Source organism: Equus caballus, chromosome 15 (assembly GCF_041296265.1).
Source record: "Equus caballus isolate H_3958 breed thoroughbred chromosome 15, TB-T2T, whole genome shotgun sequence".
NCBI classification, from domain to species: Eukaryota; Metazoa; Chordata; class Mammalia; order Perissodactyla; family Equidae; genus Equus; species Equus caballus.
Window position 1 is genome coordinate 78628307 of NC_091698.1, and position 22109 is coordinate 78650415.

Below are 22109 nucleotides of genomic sequence, written 5' to 3' on the forward strand. Positions count from 1 at the left end.
GTAGGACAAGACTACTAAGGGATACATTGAAACAACCCCTAAGGAAAAAGGAGATCCACAAGATTAATGTGCCATGAAAGCCAGTAGAGAATTTAGACAAGACAGTGGCTTCAGAGATTAAAAGGACACTGATGTCTTTACAGAGAACAGTTACAATAGATAAGTGGCAGTAGAGTCCAGTTTGCAAGTAGTTGTGGGTGTTAGCAGTGGGGGAAAAGAAAACTCTTTTGCCTCTGTATCCATTTCCTCTCCCATTCAACAATGGAGGAGAAGTTACTGCACTAATTGTTCAGATTCAGAATTGTGCTCTGACCACCTCTACTGGTAGGCAGACTCATTCTACTTCAAAACATCAATCTCTTCTACTCCATAAATTAATGTTGTCCAAGTGAGTCAGGGTACCCTCTTGGGATATGGCTATCTATTTTTCTTCTCCTCATAAACATAACTGACATAAAATAAATTATTATCACTTCAGACTTTAAGAATAGCCATTATTAAAACTGAGACTTACGGAGGACAGGAAGGGTTTTACTTTTCTTTGAGTCTAAATTATACACTCTGACACAGTCACTGAGAGACATAAGAAATTGTGATTAAGAGTGATTGCCCATGCAATAATTTGTTTTTTCATCATCAGTTGTGCAGCATATTGAGTCAATTAAGAAACTTTGAATATCCTAAGACAAGGTTTGGGAATTTCTTGAATACTGAACCAAATACAATCAAAATACCACCAAAACTCCAAACAACGGAGTGAGTAATAAACAACTAGAGGTTCTGAAAGTATACTACTGTTTCATTATTGAGTGTATAGTATTTTTAGTTCTAGAATTTCTTTTTTTAATAGCTTCTATTTCTCTGCTTAGATTTCCTAATTTTTAATTTATTGTGACCATGTTTTCCTTTATGTCCTTGAGCATAGTTATCGCAGCTGCTCTAAAATATTTGTTTGCTTATTGGAACATCCTGTTCATGTCAGAGTTGATCTGCTGGTTTCAGGTTTAGATGTTTTGGACACTCCAGATTCTGTTATATTCCTCTGGGGAGTATTGCTTTTTTGTTTGTTTTTTGCTTTTGTAGGTAGTTTACTTGGCTAAACTCAAATCGTAAACTCTGTCTCTTAGTTAGCCTCTCGAATCTTAGTTCAGAACTTGTGTTCTTAACTGATCTATTTGGAGTCTTCTCTTTGCATGCATATTTCAGGGATCAGTCAGAGATTTGGACAGAGCTCATACACAAAACTTGGAGTTTCTCCTTTCTGGCTCTCTCCTTTCCAGGATCCCCTTGTTCAGCAGCAATGATGGCCTTGAACTCTGTCTCCTAATTCTTCAGGTTAATCCCCTCAGAAATCTCCAAAATTAAATAATTTCTAGATTGCTTATCCATCTTGACAGTGATATTCTGAATATAGCATGGCAAAAATGACCTCATTTAAATGCAATTCTTAAGAAAATTTCTGATTAGTATAAAACATAATAAGGCTATTATCTCCCTCATCCATAACATAATAATTTAATTTGTGCTGCTCAAGATTACATTCACATTTTAGTAGCCACTGGTTCCTTTTAAGCTTCAGATCAATTAAAATCATAATATTGTTCTTTGGTTTTTGTTCTTCATAAAGCAGGCTCTAAATTAAGACTTGTCAGTTGAAAGAACATCAACATAAGCTTCCTCTACATTATATATATGCAACTTATTTAGGACTTGACCTGAAATTATCTCTGTTTAAGTTCAATGTTTTCTTAAAGACTCATTACTCATTCATATTTATTCTTTCATGAAATATTTATTGAAAACCTCTCAGGCACTGGGAACACAGTGGTGAACAGCACTGCCAAAATTAGTCTTCTTAGTAAATTTATATGCTAATTTAGGATGCTAAATTATACACAAGTAAACAAGTAATAATATGAGATAACGTACCTACAAAGGAAATAAAACAGAATAATATGGTAGTATAATAGAGAGTGATGGACAAGGTGTCATCTGTATTGGGAGTCAGTGATGTCCTATCTGAAGAAATGGCATTTAAGCTGACATATGAATAATGATAAGGGTCCTATTGAGACAAGTTGAAATCTAAGTGTTGTATTTATCATCATTTTTTCTCATATCTTTGAGTCATCTGCAGATAACTTTAAAACTTTTTCTGATTAATTCTTAGAAATGTTGAAAATCTCAAAGATAAAGACAAAGCCATGTGTCAGTTTAGTAAATTCCTTCTTTCTGGCCAGAATCCTCTATGAATCTCTCTCTCTGGGTATTTTAAATCATGAAATAATCAGTCCACTTAATTTTTGTATAATGTAGTTAATGTTTCTTCATCTGGCCACAATTGTATCATCAGAGAATTTATTCAGTAATATTGTCCACTTCTTGGAATATTTTCTCCATTTTTTAACCAAAGCAATTTACACTTGTTTGAATTTTATCTCATTTAACTTTCCTTATTCATCCTTTCTGTCTCTTTTTATTCCAAATGGCAAAATACACACATGCATATGTATGCATACAAATGATTGTAGATAAAAAGTTCCCAGGAGTGGGAAAATGGCAAATATTCATCCTCCTCCCATCTCCCAAACTACCAAGTGTTAAAAACAATGCCACACACATAATAGGTAGGTAACAAATGCAAGCTGAATTATTAAATAAAATGATTAAACAAAGACAGGAAAATGTTAAAAAATCCAACAACCATAGAAGAAGACATTAGTCAGAAAAAATCAGGTAAATGAAAGGATTTTAGCAAACTCTCATACCCTGTACAAATGGAGCCTTTTCTACATGAGTAATGGAGACAGCATTATCAATACCTACAAACACAATTTATAACATCAAATTTCTGATGGGAAGATGTCTATTACATATCTCAATGATATGTTTTATTTCATGACACATATCATAGCTCTTTGGATAGTATCTAGTAAGTATATATCTTTACATATTTGCCCATTAAATTTTACCTATGGAAGGGAAATGAACCTATAGAGACCAGAAAGATCCTCTCACTAAGCCCTTACTTACTCATTCCCAAAGATGGAAGAGGTCAATTTGAAGAACAGATCTTCCCAAAATGCTTCTTGATGCCGTACATCTTATACCAGTTTTATCACATCTTCACAATAAATTATATGCTATAATTTATGCATCATCCTCCAATCATTGGTTGCAAAGATAAACCAGTTGGAAAAAAAATTCCATTCTAATTTGAGTTTATCTTTTTCCTTTAAATGTCATTTGTCAATAGCACGACAGGCACACAATTCACCCTAAAAGAGAACAGTATTCGGTGAGCACAATGGACAAATTTTACAGCAACTTACCTCACTTCCAAGAAATGCACCCTACGTCTGGTTTTGATACAATAAAGAACACATAAGATAATTATTCTCTAGATGGAGAACACAGTACACTTCATTACAAATTTTAGTAAATTAGAAAAGTTAGAAATCCTTGGATTTCTACATGTTAGGTTGGTTACCTTATTATTTCTTCTCTGTTTCAGACTAAATAATTTCTATCCTTATATCTTTTTTCTGCCATAATACTTTAATGTTCTTAGTATGCCAAAAGTTTAAATTTCTTAAATCTTTAGAATTATTGTGTCACATTGGGCACAGAGCTCCAGTAACAGGTGTTTGATAAGTGCCGGCTGTCCTGGGAGGATCATTGCACTGTGCTTACATGCTGTTCTCAGGTCCATGAATCCCAAAGTTATACTCACTTATAAGTGAAAGGAACTCAAGAATTTCTACTTCTTCTAGTAGAAAGAAAAATCAATGAAAATATTTTACAATCTCTTTGCTTTCTTAACAGGCTGAAATAAAATGTTTGCCTCAACAATATTTATCAAAAACATTGTCATTTTAGAAAATGCATTTGTAAACATAAACACTCCAAGGCCAGGCCCATACGCCTACAGCATTGGGCATTTGCATATTGATTTTAGGGCACTGTACTAAGGACTAAACTGATATTTTGATAAGCATGGTGCAACTCTTATGATAGTTACAGGGAGGAAAAAAACGAACCCTCAATGAATCATTCTGATAAATTCCGAGAAGCATATATTTTACTCACTAAAAGAAAAATATTATTTTGGTACATATAAAATATTATTTAGGAGGCACTGAGAATAAAATCAATCAGGTATAGCCAAAAATAAAGTTGGAGGATAAGAAAACATATATAATACATGAATATATAAAATATATCTCTTTTGCCTAACATCTTTAAGCTGGGTCTAACAAAAGGCAATGATCCAATTGAGAAAATAAATTACTGTTTTAACAAGGCATGGTCATTGACTTACGAGTAGCAAAATTTGACTTTCTATGATCCAATGCGGGCAGAGGTTTAACAAAACCCCTTCCACTGCTTCATGAGAATTTGACCTTTGGTTAACTTTCTAGCTTTGTTTCCCTGGGAACCAGATAAAGGTAGAATGTCAACTCTGTTACCAGGCAATATTGACTATGGTAGAAATGATCCCTGATTGGTAGATGTCATCTGAACCAGGAGGAACTACAAAGAAATGATCATTCTTGATGGGGATATCTCGTGGGGACACATGATTTGGGCTTCTCCGAGTATGAGTATGGTGACTCTTCTGTCCAGACATGGCTCTTTAATTGCCCCTGGAAGTAATGTCTATGGAGATAATACACAATATTTTGGCTCTTGCGGAACATGAGACTTCTAAATAAGGGATGCTCTGGTACTTATCCAATGTGAATCTCATTTTGTACCTGAGCTATTACTGGGGAGAAGATAACTCCCAGTTGGCTACATGAAATGCTGCAAGGACTCTTATAGAAGAGAAATGTCTAATTCTGCTCTGTTAGCAAGATATGTTTCCTTTCCTATATCCTTTTTAGTAGAATAGTGCCAAATACGGTCTATGGTGGTTTTGTGAGTCTGAATGTTTATTTGAGCAATCCCCAAAATATGCATGCACATGTAGTCATTGCACATTGAAAGACGATATGGTATATCTCTTCTCTATGTTTATATAACTCCTTACCAGTAGCATACCAACGGCGAGTGCATTGTCTTTAGAGAACAAAAATTCAAAAATAAAACCAGCTAAAACTGGTTTGCTTTTTATGATCAACACGTGTCCACAATTCTAAATAACGTCAAAGATAAAATATTCTGCCCTAAGGGCAAACTGCTCCCGCTTCCATACCTTTGTATACGCCATGAAAATAGTATTCCATTTTCTAGGAGATTCATGTAAATCCAATGGGAGTCAGAATCCAAGACCTAAGATATGCTTCACGGATTGCCAAGTGATTAGGAACCAAGAGAATGATTACTGGAAAAGTAACTTCCTTCTTACAATTGCATCCTTTTCTCCTTTCATTCCTCTGTATGAAGCAGTTTCCAAGGAGTCTAAAAGAACTACTAACATGTGGTGACTTCCCCCACCACTGTCATGGCCACCAACACCAGACCTTTACAGATGAATTGAGCCAGAGAAGAGACCAAACAGTGTGTCTTGGGCAGGTGTCCATAAAACAGTTTAGGAGAAAAGGAGATGAAACTATTCTGAGTCTCCAATATCTTTTGGTCTATACTTTGCATATAATGAATAAGATCACAAGAAAATTGTACAAATGCTAAGTAATCCAAAAGTCTCCACAGGTAGGCATGGATAGCCATGGAGTAAAGGTAGAGTTCTGAGAGCTTTACCTGAGGCCTGTCTGTTATCTGCCATTCAAGGTCTAATCCACAAACTCCCTTCAATTCTAATGTAGACATAGCACGAAAATCAAAACAACATATATTAGAGGAAAGTGTCCCACTCAGATCTCTCCAAAGAGGAAGGAAAAACATAGATGGCTGCAATTTAAAACGAAACCTCTTTATGTCCACCCGGATAAGTTTGATCACTTCCCAGTGAGGTACAGACCCCCTCTTCACTATGGTTAACTCCAGGTTGATGTCTATGAAGTTTAGTGGTACTTGGTTTAAATGATCTCAAGACCCCACCTTGTCTCTCAAAATCTACAACCTTTTAACTCATTTGAATTGTTGACCATAAGTAGAACCAGGACAAATAAAGAACTCATTAGGAAATTCATCCCTATTCCTGGAAAAAGAAGTCACAAGTCATGCCATAGTTTGCTAAGTAATTTTTCTTTCCATCTTTAAAATGCCTTTCACACTGTAACCGTGTCTTCTCCAAGCTTAGTTACTCTTCTTAATCATTGATTTTTGAAGCCGTCACTGAAACCTCTTATCCCACAACTTAATTATGCCTCTGTAAGCAATATAAGTAGGTTAGAAATTCCCTTTCCTTCCCTTGAACTTAATCAAAAGTTACTTCTTCAATAAACAGCCCCAGTGCATGGTAAGCAGCTTTGTGAATCAAAGCGTTGAGGAGAGGAATCCAAGCACTAGGATATGGCCAGCAAAGACGTTGTCAATAAGTGTCAGGTTAATAGAACAGCTTTAAATCTTGGATAAATTAAGGTAAGACCACATCATTTCAGATAGTACAAATAATTCCTTACTGGGATGAAGTCTTTTGTAGACAAGATCAGAGATCAATGATAATCAGCCATTTTAAATACAGTGCATTCCTTTCTCATTAAGTGTTCTGATAAAAGTCTTCTCAGAAATGGGATAAATTAGTTTCTAGTAGACACTAATTCAACATGTAAGTGTTAATTTAAAGTATAACACCTTTTATTTATAATTTTGAGAACCTAGAAGAATTTTATATTGCCGAGAGGAAATATTACTTGATGCTATGCTTTCAGTGTTTTAAAAAATACAAGCACCCAGCTCAATTGAAAAAAAAAAAAACCTTTGAAACAATTATATTACATATTAGCATACAGGCAACAAGAAGAGGGTGTACTTTAACATTCAAGAAAAATATGTAATTATCACACATTAGCAGCAGGACTGAAGTGTATATTACAGCAAACTACATTACCCATATGCAATAGCACATTTGTATCACTTTGAGCTTGGTGGGAACAAAGAATGGGAATTGTGCCTGAAAAATGATGAAAATTAATAAAGAAAGCATAATTTTTATTTCAAAAACAAAAAGAAACTTCAAGATGAAATTGAGTAAGTAAAATAGAAAAACATGGTGCAGGGAATGAACTCTGAGCCCTTCCTTTTCCTGAATGCTTGCTGTCCAGCCTAGTGGTAGGCTCCATGAAGCAGGACTGATGGAGAATGCTTTGCATTATGAGCAAGACAGTTCACTTGAGTTTCTTATTCATTTCTGCCCTAATTTGAACATGTCTATGGCAGTAGAAAGGGTATGGGCTTTGTAACCAAACAGAAATGAGTTTAAATCAAGTCTCCAGCATTTACTATGCATTAGAAAGTGGGCAATCCCTTCACCTCTCTGGGCTTTTGTCCTTTTCTCTATTTCAGAACTAATTTCATCCAGAAAGTGTCAACATAGGATTAAATATAATAGAGTATTCAAAATATCTATGGAAAGGCCTGTATTGGATGCCTAGGGCAGTCACAAGTGGGTAGCTTTAACAACAGAAATTTATTCTCTCAGTTCTGGAAACCAGAAGTCCAAAATCAAGGTGTCAGAAGGGCTATGCCCACTCCCAAGGCTCCAGGCCTTCTGGTTTCTGATGGCTTCAGGTACTCCTTGGCTTGTGGCTGCATCACTCCAGTTTCTGCCTGCATCTTCACATGGTCTTTGACTCTGCGTATCTTCTCCCCTTCTATCTCTTATGAGGACATTTGTGATCAGATTTGGGGCCCACCTGAATAATCCAGGATGATCTCATCTTGAGATCCTTAACTTCATTACATCTGCAATGATCTTATTTCAAAATAAGGTCACATTCACAAGTTCTAGAACATGGACAGATCTTTTGGGGGGCCATTCTTCAACCCATTATGAGGTCTAAAACATAGAAATGCCCAATAAATGTCAGAATTTTCCTCATAGAACATGAAATGCATAAATTTACCTAATGGGTTGAGAAAGATAGGGTGGAATGAACAGTGATGAATAGGACACTGATATTAAAATTTGTCCTCAGGTGACTAAGATCACCATTTTTCTAAGATTAAAATATGTACACAATTTGTATAATTTTCTTATATCCCTTGTCTATATTCACTATTCTACCAGGATAGTTCCCAAGAGAAGGAGCTTTGTGCCCTCTCATTTACTGCTACATCTTACCCCAACCCAGTGGCTGGCATTTAGTGGGAACCCAATGAATATTAATTAAATAAATGAGATGAAACCCATGCCCAAGCCTCATAGCTAGTTGGGGTAGGGCCAGGTTTACAAACTGGTTATTTGATTACCATTACTATCACTGAGAGATGTTTTTTGTTGTGGTGGTTGTTAATTTGTTTTGAATGCAAGCAAATTGAACCACACATTAGCACTGAAACAAAATACCCCAAGGAATTCATACTGTGGTTTAACTCGGAACTACTATGTGGCTGATCAGTCATTCAGGGAGCCTGATCACTGACGAAGCCATATGGTTCTGATTAGTTATACTAAATGATTCAAAAGAATTCTCTGCAAGATAATGTTGGTGTTCAAAATATGTCCTAAATCACTAGAGCCAGGGCTATTGCAAAAAGGGGCCTATGTGGTAGGATTTGAAGAGCACCAGACAAGAGTCCTACTAGAACGTATCTCCCATCTTCTAGAAGTTTCACTGGAGCTTTAGGTCACAAAGGCATTGCATCTTTTGAAAAATATCGCTATTAAAATGCAAATACTCTTTGGGAAGGAATCGTATATTAAGTTATTTATCAGGCTATGGAAACATGTGGAACACATACTACGTGTGGCATTGTGCTAGATATTGTGAAGTCTATGGCAATGAACAGGATATTGCCCTTGCTCTCAAGAAGTTTGTGGTCCAGTAGGATAGACAACATCTTGCAAAGAAATCTAATTCAAGTCATAAAGTATTACATTCCCAACTAAAGGTACCAATTGTTATAGGAACACAGAGAAGGAAGCTATTAATTCTGATTGAAAGGACAGGAAAGTGGTAGAATTTGAACTGACTTTCAAAAAATACTTGGGTTTTGACAAGGAAAAATAGAAGAGAGGCTATTAAGAGGCTGAGCAAAGTAGGACGAGGTAATGCTGTCAAGAGCCAAGAAGAAAGGAGACAGAGTGTCACTGAGTAGAGGGAGCAGGAAGGAAAGTGCCAATCATTTTCTAGGTACTCCTATCTCAGGTATTTGCCATGCTTTCAGCATTTCTTGTAACTTCCAAGAAATTCCAGAGGGCCAAATGAACACAGTGATGTTGGATTTGGGAGTGGAGGTCCCTGAGGGATAGTTAGAATGTTTGGAAGAGAGTGTTTTGGGAAGACCAAGTGAAAGCTGAATATTGTGGCTGGGAAAGGAATCCTCTGTACTCATTCCTACTTTTTCTCAGATTTCTAGGTTGATCTTAGAAGGCATCAAGGGTTTATGGTCTGGCCAGTGAACCATCCCGCCACTCTCAGGCTTCCAGGGTCGTCCTGCAACACAGGGACGTGCACTCTCTACTGAGTGACTTCTCCTCAGTCAACCGGCTCACAACTTCACCTAGCCTTTTCTCTCTCTTCTTATGGCTGCCTATTCTCTTGAAAGATGCTCTTCCAAGCCATTCTCCAGCTCCAGCACCCCTACTCATTTTTTCTTTCTTTCTCATTTCTTGCATTTCTTCATGCTATTTCCCAAGACCTTTCTCCCTTATTCTCCTAGAAACTCTTGTGCTGAGTTGACATACCTGCAGCTGGTCCTAGATGTGAGAAAGCAGTTCTATCAAAAGTCCTTAATAAAAGACCAGTTAGTTGCTCCCAAATATTTCCATAGGAAAAACTGTCTATTTAACTGACATGGTGAGGAAAAAAATTGTGTTTGCTTAACTGGGGAAATTGCTTCCTTGTGCAATGCATTTCCATGGCCTAATGACGGATTAACAGCACACCTAGTATGGAAGTACCTCTTAAAAGCCTCGACCTATGCCTGGAAACTCTAAATGGCTGTTTTCAAGTGCCTACTTCCTGCTAAGATGCTTTTGTTCGTTTCGTGTAGCTTCCCTGATCTATTATGACTGCTGCATGCTTCTAATTTTCCTGAGCATACAGTCATTTCTAAGGATGACTTCATTCATCTTATGGAGGGCTTTTAAAACCATTTGTGAAGGAAAAGTGAGCATTTAAAAGCAAAATGCATTTCTGAGGGTCTCAGATAATGGGTGTGATCTCTTAATCACTCATTTCCTTTGCTATTAGGGATAAGATTTTTTTTAAGGCTGCCTTTTCCATTGTTGTTATTCAAGCTCAAAGATAGAAATTCATGATTTCCTGAAGATTCATGTTGCCCCTGCTTAAATAAGAGATTATTTAGAGCTAGGCACATTTGGTGTCACTGTCGTTTTGGATATCCTTTGGGCAATATGAGGACATTGGTGTAACAAATTTACTAATTTTTTCCAGATCCTAAAGACTCAAAATAGCTGTATATGGAAGATTATAATTTTCCTACCCTAAATGAAACTATTTATTCTTTTACTTTGGAAGAGTTTTAGGTAACCAAAAAAGTCCCTTCAGGGGCTGGCCCCTGGCCGAGTGGTTAAGTTTGCCCGCTCCGCGGCAGGCGGCCCAGTGTTTCGTGGGTTCAAATCCTGGGTGTGGACATGGCACTGCTCATCAAACCACACTGATGCGGCGTCCCGCATGCCACAACTAGAAGGACCCACAACGAAGAATATACAACTATATATGGGGGGCTTTGGGGAGAAAAAGGAAAAAATAAAATCTTTAAAAAAAAAGTTCCTTCATCTTCATTTTTAGGGTCTCTTTCCTTAACAGTTTTCTTTCATTAATAACATCAGAATCATTTTTGTCCCCATTTTTGTTTAACAATGAAAGGAGTTAAGAGTAACTTTTATGTGTTATTTTCTTTTGCTTCTAAGGTGCAGTAGTTATCAAGAAAAACAAAAGAGAGTTGTTTCTGTCATATTTTTAACATTCTTTGTTAAAAGGAGGGAGGAAAAGGTAAGTTTCTTGTGGAAAGAACTGAAACAATGCTTTAAGAGACTGACATAGAAAAGATCGTTTTTCTTTTTTTTACATCATAGTCTAAACTTCATTTTTAAAAATGAAATCCCAAAATGATTAGCAAATGGAAACTTTATTTCTAGCTATAAGGCTTGGGTTAGGCTTATTCAGATGAACGCCCTTCTAAGGTAATTTAAATAGGAACAATCACCTCACTGATATTTCATGATCTGTGTCACTTCACAACTCCATTCCCTTGTTCCAATGATCGATGAATGAACTTTGCCTAATCTATAGTCTTAGCTAGAGTAGGCTGAAAGTAATAAAGCAATTTATATGGCACAACCATTTTTGCCCCTGTGTGAGGTTACAATTGAGGCTTCTCAATTTTTACTTCTCCTAAATTAAATAAGTAGAGACAGAAATACTGCAAGATAATGACAAAGGCAATGAAGCAGTCAGGTAATGGCTCAGGCCAAATCTGGGATAAATATTTATTCATTGCTATTCTCACAGAAAATGTGCCTGGTGCCTGAACTCCCTGAGCCAGGTGGGCCTGGCCATCTGAACAAGCCTCTTCAGTCATAAGGTCAGTACTTAACCTCATTACACCTTTAGGCTAATTTCTTTTTAATGTGGTTATAGAAGAGGGTTTTGGAAAGACTAGACCATTTATTGGCTACTGATTACAGAAGATGTGCCTTGGCAGAGTTAGAAGGAGATAGGACACAGGAGTTCCAAGATTGGTTTTGCCACATACTAAGTCTATAACCTTAGGAAAGACAATTTAAAAATTCACATGCTGGAGTTATTTCTTGGCATTCTATGCATTGCTAAACTGAATTTCACCCAAGTCATTTAACTACTTAAAGTACACGAAATAATAATGCTCAGAGTGATTGTGAGAAACAAATATAAAAGAATATATGAGACAGTGACTGGTAAAATACACAGAAGCACACATGGTTTGGTATGCTCCTTATTTTGACCATTAACAAACAAAAATTTCACATGAAAAATCATTTTATCTGTCTCAGTAATGTAACCAGTATAGTCCTAAAATGTGTATTTGGAGACCCATTAGGAAATTCTTCTTAAAGTAAATCATCCTTCTACAGCATGGCATATGCTTTCCTATCACTCAAGCTGCTCAAATGGACGTGTGTGGATCGAAATACAGAGGCCATGACCTTGCTGTATGACTTTGTGGCACCTCCTACTAGAATGGACAGAGTATATTTCCCATCCCAATGACTTCGGGCTTGGCCGTGTTTTCTGCTGTGGCTAGTGGAACGTTATGGACATGATGGGAGCAGAGGTTTAAATGTACATGCATGGTTTGGCTTGCCCCCTTGCCTCTGCATTCCCACCATTAGCCACGAGAAGAATGCATCCTGGGTTTCCAGGTCTAGTAAGAATGAAAAGCACATGCAGTAGCACGGAACCTGAAGTGCAGCCTGAAATAGAGCCTCTCCAGCTGACCCACAGACCCAAGAGGTTTGTGATATAAGCCTCTGAGATTTCAAGGTCATTACACAGCAAAACTGACATATAAAAGCATATACCATATTCTAGTGTTCTTTAGAGAACAAGTAGAAGACAGACCTTCCTTTCAGAGACAGTTGGATTAAAAGAGCCTTGAGAAAGGAAAATGGCTGTGAAAAATAAAAGCAACTCAAGAGTCTTGTCTATTCTGGAGATAAGGGGAAGGATGCCTTAGTAGGTTCAAAACTAAAAGCCACTGTGGTTTTGAAAAAACTGAGATAGCATAGAGAAAGATCAGCACTATTCATTTCCTTAATTTAAAAAATAACACACTGTATCAATTTATACTACCTTCATGAGAGCACTTGTTTCCCCACGCCCTTACCAAAACTTGATAGATCAAATTCATTAATTTTAACAAATCTGTTAAGTAGAAAATCATGTTACGTTAATTTGCCTTGAGTTTTTATATATTTATTGAACATTTGTATTTGTGCTCCTATAAATTTCCTATTCATATCATTTCTCCTGCATTATATTGGATACAATTTTTCTGTTTATATCTATAAAAATTACATTTTTAATACTCTTTACTCCAACAATTCAACTGTCAGCAATTCAGCACATAAAAAATATGTTCTCAAGAATGTCAAAATATATGTATAAAGAGTTCACAATAAGATAATTTGAAATAATTCACAAGAGTCTCTGGATGAAGGTGGGGGAAAGGTCCTAAAATTTTTTGCTTTTTCTTATCACAAGGCTAAAACATATTCTTTAACAATTTTTTACACCTCGAAATTCAGACTGGCAAAAGAAGAAAACTAAAACAACACAGACAATCAGAAAAACCACTATCAGTAATTCTATTGTTGAATAGCCTTTCTATTATATAACCTGTGTATATGTATTTTTATACTGTATTATTTTACAACCTATGCTTTTATTTAACAACATATGATATATGATATCATATCATATGATATATGATAATTTTTCCAATGTTAATAAATTTTCTTCTACAATTTCATTTTTAATATCTATAAAATTTCCCTTGTTCTCTAATGCATTTAGTTAATCCTTCCATTTTGGCATTTATATTTTTCCACTTTTTTATTCTAATAAATAATGCTTTAATAAATATTTATATTGCCATATCTTTGCATACTTTAATTCTTATCTTTCTAACCCTTACTTTCAAATGTATTATTGTCGATAAAAGAATCATCGAAACTTCCTCCACAATAGTAATTGTGTCCTTGGTGTTTTGTGCATAAAGCTGAGGTCAACAGAATGATTTTGGATGTTCTGCTCACTATAGGAAAAAAAATTAAAGGAAAAAAAAGAAATTGGCATAAACTTCCTAAGACTGTCATCCAAATTATCCTAAAAAGAGATTTTCTAAATCAGGGAAGCAATGCTATCATTAAATAAAAGTTTAAAAACATGTTTGTGCTAATATATTGGTTGTGGCCAAATTTATAACCGATCTAAATTCTGCTTTTGTGAGTTTCATGTATATTGTATATCACAGTTTAAACCATAGGAAATTGCTATTATTTGACAATTATATACCTACAAAATAAAAGTACATTGCCGGCTCTAGTGTACAATATAATAATCTATTTCTTTTTTTAAGAATAAACGTCAACTATTAAATATTTACAGGGAAGGCTAGTTATCCTTGCTTTTATGATATGTTTTGGGCCCTGGGTATGATTTATAGGTTACTAAGACCTGGATAAGAAATATAATTTCCAACTCTAATATTGTATATGAGAAAATATTATCCACAGCATTATTGACTTCTAGGAACACATGCCAGCAAAATGACCATTGCCAGAAGTTATAAAATAGGAAATGATCAAAATTGGGCCATTTTCTTCATTCAGTAAAATTGTAAAAAGTTTAAGAATTACAGGATAAAGGATATTTGGAATCCTTTACAAAATGTGACTCAGTAGGAACTTTATAAATATTTACTGATATGACTACTATATTTCATCTATGAACTTTTTTCATTGCACAGGAAAAAATAATCAATGAGACAAAAACTTTCATTTTGACTGGGTATTCCATGTTTCTTTTACCAGAATTCTGAGACAGGAAAACAAGCTTCTGTCCTAAACTGCTCATATTGATAGAAAAGTATATTTAACTGCTGTCTTTAGAGTATTCTTTGGTAAACATGAATAGTTGTTTTAAAAAATCTATTTTTTACTTGCACATTACAGTTATCAAGATAAAGAGCTGGCCCCTTGGGTTGTAATTAAAAGAGAAAATGAAAGGAATGGATGCTGGACCGAGACCACAAAGCAATATGACTTGGATTCCAGAAGTTTCACCATCCTAGTGTGGCGAGAGCTCCTGATTTCACCACCAAAGCTCATTGGGGCAAATAGGATGAATGTCCTGTAGAGATGAATCAGAAATGTAGGGGAGGAAGACATCTCCTCTTCCCAAATGTGGGTTTGTCTGGCCGGAGAACGAATTAAATTCACATGAGACAGAATAGCAAGAGAAAATTAAACAAAGCTTTATGAGGAACCATGGCCCAGGGCCTTTCTTCCCGAAGGAAGAAAGGGCACCAAAGATGTGGGGTGCACATAGCGGTTATATACCCCCAAACGGGGTGTTTCACATGTGATTGAAATGTCCCTCCCACAATAGTCAAAAGATTGCCATGTCAGCACAGTGCTTGATGGACACAGCAGGTAGTGGTCTGCTCTCTCAGTGGGCGTAGCAGGAGGCAAGTCGATTGTCTGGAGCTGGGCGGTCACAGGTGAGCACAGCAATCAGTTCCTAGCCTAAGGAAAGATGCTTAATCCTTAAAGAAATGCCACCTTGGGAGGGGGAGGGAAGTCAGTTACAGGAGGTTACCAGACAAGCACAATAAAATGCAGATTTAAGTCCTTGCCTTTGGTATTGATTAAGAGTTTCTAGAAAGAAGGTCATCTCCTTTCTTCTTCCTGGTACAGAGAGGGAGCACCTTTTACAGATAGAGATTTACCTTACAAATGTAAATGTGTCCTAAGGAAGGGCAAGTTCCATTCCTCAGACCCTCCTTCCCTGTCCCAGTTTATCAAAAGCAATCAGTCTCAAATAATCCTGATGCCAAAGAGACATATCTTGGGGTGGCCAACCTCAGGTCCCCACAGAAACATATCCCCTAGACCATGCTCATGCCAGTGTCTGGCTCATGCTATTCCTGAGACCAGAGCCTCAGTATCAATTCTGGCTGAAATAAGACTACCCCACACTTCCCAGAGTGACCAATTCACCCAATCCAGGGATCTTCTGCTGTCTTTCCTGATGGCTCAGCTTCCATTACAGGTCCCTGCCAATTTGCCCAGGTCACAGTAGGTCTGCAAGTTGACAGAGATCTCACATCTTGTCAGTGTTCTGCTTAGTCAGGGGGTGTCTACTTCAAATTTAGCCTGGACTCCAATTATTACACCAGAATCCCACATTGTATGTGAGTTAGAACTTAATATCAGAGAGCAAGTTGAAAATCACATAGAGTCAATGTACAAATCTTTAAATATCAGTTCTTTCTCCATGTGGTGAGGTGCTCATACTATGGGAGCCATGTGTGAACCAAATCTGAAAGGGAAAACAAAAGATGAAGTCTTCTATCTCACTTTTGGGCACATTTCCTTTGAAATTCGGTGATAGTGAATCTAGAAAGGTCCATACAAATTAAATCGTAATTCTGACTTTCTAGTTTCTGTCATGAACATGTTGAATTTGAGAGTTAAATTTCTATATTATGCAAGTCCCGTGTCCTCACACAGCTGCCAATTTGATAGGTTGGATTAGGTTCCAGTGTCTGCTTCTTCACAGATTATGAGCCATCCAGTGTCCACAGCCTCTGGTCTTTGATGCAAGAGTCAAGCCTGACTGAAATGCCTATTTCTCTCGTGACACATTCCTCTCAGGAGTATTTTTCTTCAAAATGGTCTGTGAAGAGCCATACCAGTCCACAAGACTAGTTTTGACAAATCTGATTTTCAAAAAAGAAGTCTCAGACCCTTACCTCATGTAAATTTAGGATTATCTAAACTCCACATAGAAAAGAATATGACTCTAGGTCAGGGTCCTTTTACGCTCTGCACAGAGAGGATGGGTTACATAGTAGATGTTCCATAAATGTCGTTCCATTCATTTTCTTCCTCTAGGCTGTCTTGAAAATCTGAACAGGAACAGGTCTGATGTCTAGAGGAGGGAGCTGTGTTAGTGTTAAGCACCACTGTTTCTTCTTTGACAGTCTCCTTTCCTAGATAAAAACCTGCAAGAAATGATTGAAAACACTCCAAAATAGCCTCCTGCCTACCCTATCCCCAATCTGCCAAAAAACAAAATGAAATGAAAAACAAATTCTCCCGTAGTTATTCTCTTTAAAACTCACTTATATTAAACTGTCCCAGCTCCTTTTGGGTTTCATTTTAAGTAGTAATAATCTCGAACCAATGTTAGAGAAAATGTATGAGTTAGTGGAAGCAGTTAGATTGTCTTCTGACAATGGCCATTATTTTGTTCTGTTTTTTAGTGATTGAGTCTTGATAATTCAGCTGTCTTTGGATGGCCCATGATAACGACAATCTGAATGCCGAATCCCACATGTACCAGGTCATTTTCCCAATCTTGCGGAATTCTTTAAAGAAAATGAAAAAGATACATGGAACTTTGTGCTACAGTTGTATAATCTTCAGCTATTTAGGATTTTGGTTGTTCACAAGATATTAGAATTAGACACTTCTTTTGAAATACTTTTTATGGATACTTCTGCATCATTTATTCATCAGCAGATTATTCATTAACAGTGTCCATCATCATGATCCGAGAAGCCTCCAGGAAAGCAAGGAGGTGGAAGGTCCTATCACTGCTAAACTAAAACAATTCAATGTCAGTTTCAAGTAAAAAAAAAATCTCAAAGAATATTCAAAAAAATCAAAATATAAAGTAGTAGAATTTTGGAGCCGCAAGGAACATTACATTTCTCACAAAAGAGGAAATATGTGAAAGCATTTAGTAAACTGTAAAGTGCCGTATACATCTATAAAATGCGTATTGTCGTCATCTATGTAAATCCCCACATTTTACAAGTAACAGAATAGAGAGATTGAGAGATTTAAAAGATTCTTCAAGTCTTTGCAATGCTTCCAAAAATCATTAGGACTGTCAACAACTACCCCCAGGCAAATTCCCGTTAACTATGATCCACAATTACTGGTCAAGCTTCGGCAGTTATCCAGCCATTCTCATCCAACTCAACATCCGCATTTATCAGTAAACTAGTTCAGAGAATATAAAAACACTCAGGTAATAGTCATTTTCCAAATTCCCCACAATTGCGTACTTTCTCAAAATTGAAATGAAAGAGCCTACCTTATTTTTCTTAATGTCGCTGACCAAATTCTTTTAGGTCCTAATGTATTATTTTCTTTTATAACTGACAGCATTTAGCTATGCAAACATACAGACCCAAGATTAATCCTCACCCTGAAAGCTGCTAAGAGAAGCTAGTCAAAGACGAAAAAGAAGTAAATTTTACCTTAAGAGTTCAACAAAACATGATGTTTGGGTAGTGAATGAAATTGCTACAGTACTCCCCGGAGCAATTGTTTTCAAATGTATTTTATTCATGTTTCTTTCTTCAAAAGAAGGCTTTCCATAAAGCCAAGGAAAATGAATGAACAAGGAGCTTCTCTGACTGAAATATAAATGAGAAGTCCAGGCAAAGCCTTTACCAGTTGGGGTCCTTGACAGGCGCTCCAATGAGTGCAGTTTGAAAACCATCGTAGAGGATAAAGCTCAAGTTCCCTAAACCGGCATTTTTGGCCCACTCTAATCTAACTTCAACCTTTATTTTCAGCCTAAGATTTAATAAACTTTAATTCTTTAATAAAAAGAGTGCTCTGTAATTAGGATATGACAGCAAGTTTTCTCCATCTGTATGCAGGCAAATTAGCCTATTAAGAATGTACAAATGCAGCTGGGCAGCAACAAGAAGTGATAGAAAAAGAATAGTAATAGAGAAGAGAAGACTTTGTTTCTAGTTTATTCTATGTGACCTCGAGTGAGTCTCTAAATTTCTGGACCTCAGGTGAGGCATTTGCCAAATGTAAGGGTAGAACACCTTTGTCAGGAGGCTAGACAAAATCATTTCTTAGTGTTTCTTTATACTCTAATATATGATTCACTTTGAAAAATATGTTTTAAATAATTGTTTCATGCTAAGGCACAAAAGATATAATGATAAATAAGATAGACAAAATCCTTAAATTCAAAGAGAGTAAAGTCTAACGAAAGAGACATAAATGCTATTGCTTTGTTCTTTTTCCTAACAACTGATACTTAGTAAATCACTTGTGTTAAGATTGCTCATTATAGTGACAATCTGAAATCAGATTCCTGCATAGACTAGGCCATTTTCCCTACCTTGTGGATGCACTTGAGAGAACCTGAATTTCCATACATTATGTTAGTCTTGGTGCTATTTTGGTCTCTGACCCAGAGAACAATATCTGACTCAAAAGAAACAGTATCTATGGTCTTAGATATTTATGTAGTCACAAAGCCACCCTTGCAGTGGGACTGGATCAATTTAGGGCACTTTAGTTGAATGTCCCACCAGGGAATAAAGATGCTAAGCAGTCCAAGCAATATATAATCCATGGGCAGCTAATAAACACTAGAAAGCCTGTCTGGAAGAAGTGACATCTAAGCTGAAACCTAAAGTATGAGAAGGAGGTAGCCAAACTGGGGTGGGAGAAAGGAGCAGTTGAGCAAGAAGAGCCCTTCAGACCAAGCATGAGAAATAGTTTCAGCAAAGACCTGGAAATGAGAGAAGAGCGAGTGTGTGGTAAGAGAAGAGGTTAAAGAAGAAAGCATAAGCCAAATTATTCAGATCTCTGTGTACCTTGTTAAAGACACTGGAGAGGTAATGGCAAGAATGGAAAGGCTTTAAGCAGGGACAATATTCAACTAAAGTTGCATTTTTTAAATATAGTTCTATGTTTGGCGTAGAGAGTAGGAATGAAGCAGATATCAGAGGCAGTGAAGCTCTAGCTGGGAGGCTGTTGCAGTAACAGAGCATTACGCGTGGCACTGGGGTTAGAGGAAAGAGGTATGATTCAATAAAATTGAGCCTTTGATTGGAGGTGGCGGTGATGAGGAAGGAATTGAGCATGATGCTGAGGTTTCTAGCTTGAGCCACAGGGTGAATGTGGTGCCATTCACCAAGGGGATAATACTCTTAAAAATAATAGGGGTTAAGAATCAAAGACAGAAATAGGAATAATATTTTTAGGATAGTTCTTGTTTATGCTTAAAGGATCTTGTTATGAGAAAGGATTATTAAAATGGGCCCCTTGTTGGTTGCCATGGTGTGAGGAGCAATTGGAAGGAATTTTCCAAGATGGTCATAGAGAATCTATGAGGTAAAACAGAAGGCACACCTCCTCTAGGCTGAGTAGCGGGCCTGGCATTGCTGAACAGTGAAGGGAGATCTGGGATCTATTTCTCTATGTCTGCTACACACTCCAAAAGCCCAAAAGATTATCTAACATTAAATTAGAAAATGACAAAACTCTCCGTGCATTCCTCTTTTTAATTTTGTTCACAAAGTGGCCACGTAAGGAGTAAGTCAGCAATGAGTTGCCACAAAGTGTTACACCAGGTCAGTCCACCCCTTGACAAAAATTAATATAATATGACACAATTACGGTTCAAGTGACTGAAACTAGGAGATTGCCGAGTATAGTTTGCTGAATCACTGCTTCAGGAAATCAAAGTGCTTCTTCATGAGGACAAAATCACTAGTGCTCCTCTAATTTGGCTAAAATGTATATGTGGTTTCCCCCTGTGAAAAGCACATTGTGAAGTTTCACAGAGGACGAGTTTCCATCTCTCGCATTGATTGTGAAGTCAGGATCCTCATCCTGATGGCTGTTCCTTCCTTCAACTCTTTTCAGCCCCATAACTAGCCATGTATGAAGGTTCCCTTTTGTGCCAAATGCTAACACACAATCAACTTAATGCAGACCCTGTTCCCACACTACTTACATGTTCTTTCACTTATTATATAATATTAAAAGAGTGTTAGAGGGCTGGCCTGGTGGCGCAGCAGTTAAGTGCACACGTTCCACTTTGGGGGCTCAGGGTTCGCTGGTTCGGATCCCAGGTGCAGACATGACACCGCTTGGCAAGCCATGCTGTGTAGGCATCCCCCATATAAAGTATCAGAAGATGGGCACGGATGTTAGCTCCGGGCCAGTCTTCCTCAGCAAAAAGAGGATTGGCAGCAGTTAGCTCAGGGCTAATCTTCCTCAAAAAAAAAAAAGTGTGTTAAATGTTTACTAATTTGCCGACCACAATTTTTATCTTTGTTATCAAGTCCCTAAAGAAAAGTACTGCTGCTGAGAAAGATATTTCTTATTTTCAAGGCATATAGGCTTCCCTCAGTGGCAAGCTGGCACAATGGATATTATTCTCTCACTTATCAGATTAGGCCTTTTCCTTTAGGGAGGAATCATCTACCAGAAGTGGAATCCTCTAATACACCTCAGCTTGAAATCAATGTCCACTCAACTATGAGCGAAGGCAGGACTTTGGAGAGGAGTGACAGGGCAGAACAGGACAGGGAAAACACGGATTACTTAAAAGGTATAGGAATAGTTTCCTCGGTCCAAAAATGCTTTATCATGGAAAGCAGCAATTTCACTTAAGCGTGGTCCCATTTCAAAACGCAGACGAAGTGAAGGGTTTAGGCAACAAGGAGACACGGTGACACCCTTGTGCCCACAGAAGGGAGATGGGCCTTCTCCAAGGTGCTGAATTCAAGTAATGGATGAAAACTTTGCCCCACAGTTCTTGTGACTGATACTATATTCTTATGTTGATTGACATGCCAGAAAAAAAAGGGTTTTCTGCTGCTGGGTTGGGCTCTGGACTAAACACAAAGCAACCTAGAGAAATTCCTAAAGAACTCTGCCACCAGAAGAACTTGCTCAAGCAGTCAGCCCCAGCGTCCTTTATCTCCTCCTGGATTCAGGAAAAGTAGCAAGAAACAATATAGCAACAGACCACCAAGCAAAGGTTTCATTCTTCTTGGCTGGTTCAGATCCACTTACAGAAAATCTATTGATATGTCCATAAGGACAATCTGAACTAGGGCCATAATTTATAGCCCCTTTCAGTTATAAACTAAAATACCCTCAGTAAACTGTCTACCTCATAAATAACTGAGTTAAAAATTACATCAGAATGCCTTTAAAGTTCCTTTAATGCAAGTCCCACTAAATGAAATAAAGATTCACACCTCGATTGTCTTCTAATAAAGTTTCATTATTTCTTCATATTTATGGGGACCACAGTTACAGTGAGGGCTGACAGCTCTGGAGTTTTAACGTACTACTGCTCAATTCCTGAGGAAAATGAGGACCTCAGAGTCCTTTCCACAGTCTCAGAGTGAATTATGAATCTGCTGACCTACACTAGTACAGCCTTCAACTTAAAAAAAAAAATTAAAAGGCAGGAGAACTTGGGAATAAATCAGCCATCCCCTGAGGACACAGGACAGAGATGAAAACT

The 22109-nt window shown here is 37.1% G+C and overlaps 1 long non-coding RNA gene across 1 annotated transcript in view; it reads right to left on the reverse strand.

The window, feature by feature from the left end:
* LOC138917889 (uncharacterized) overlaps positions 1 to 18206 on the reverse strand; it is a 460015-nt gene extending 441809 nt beyond the window's left edge. The window contains exon 1 of the long non-coding RNA XR_011426496.1: positions 18070 to 18206. This is a non-coding gene — a long non-coding RNA (uncharacterized lncRNA). The remainder of the gene's footprint in view (positions 1 to 18069) is intronic.
* Between the last annotated feature and the right edge of the window lie 3903 nt (positions 18207 to 22109).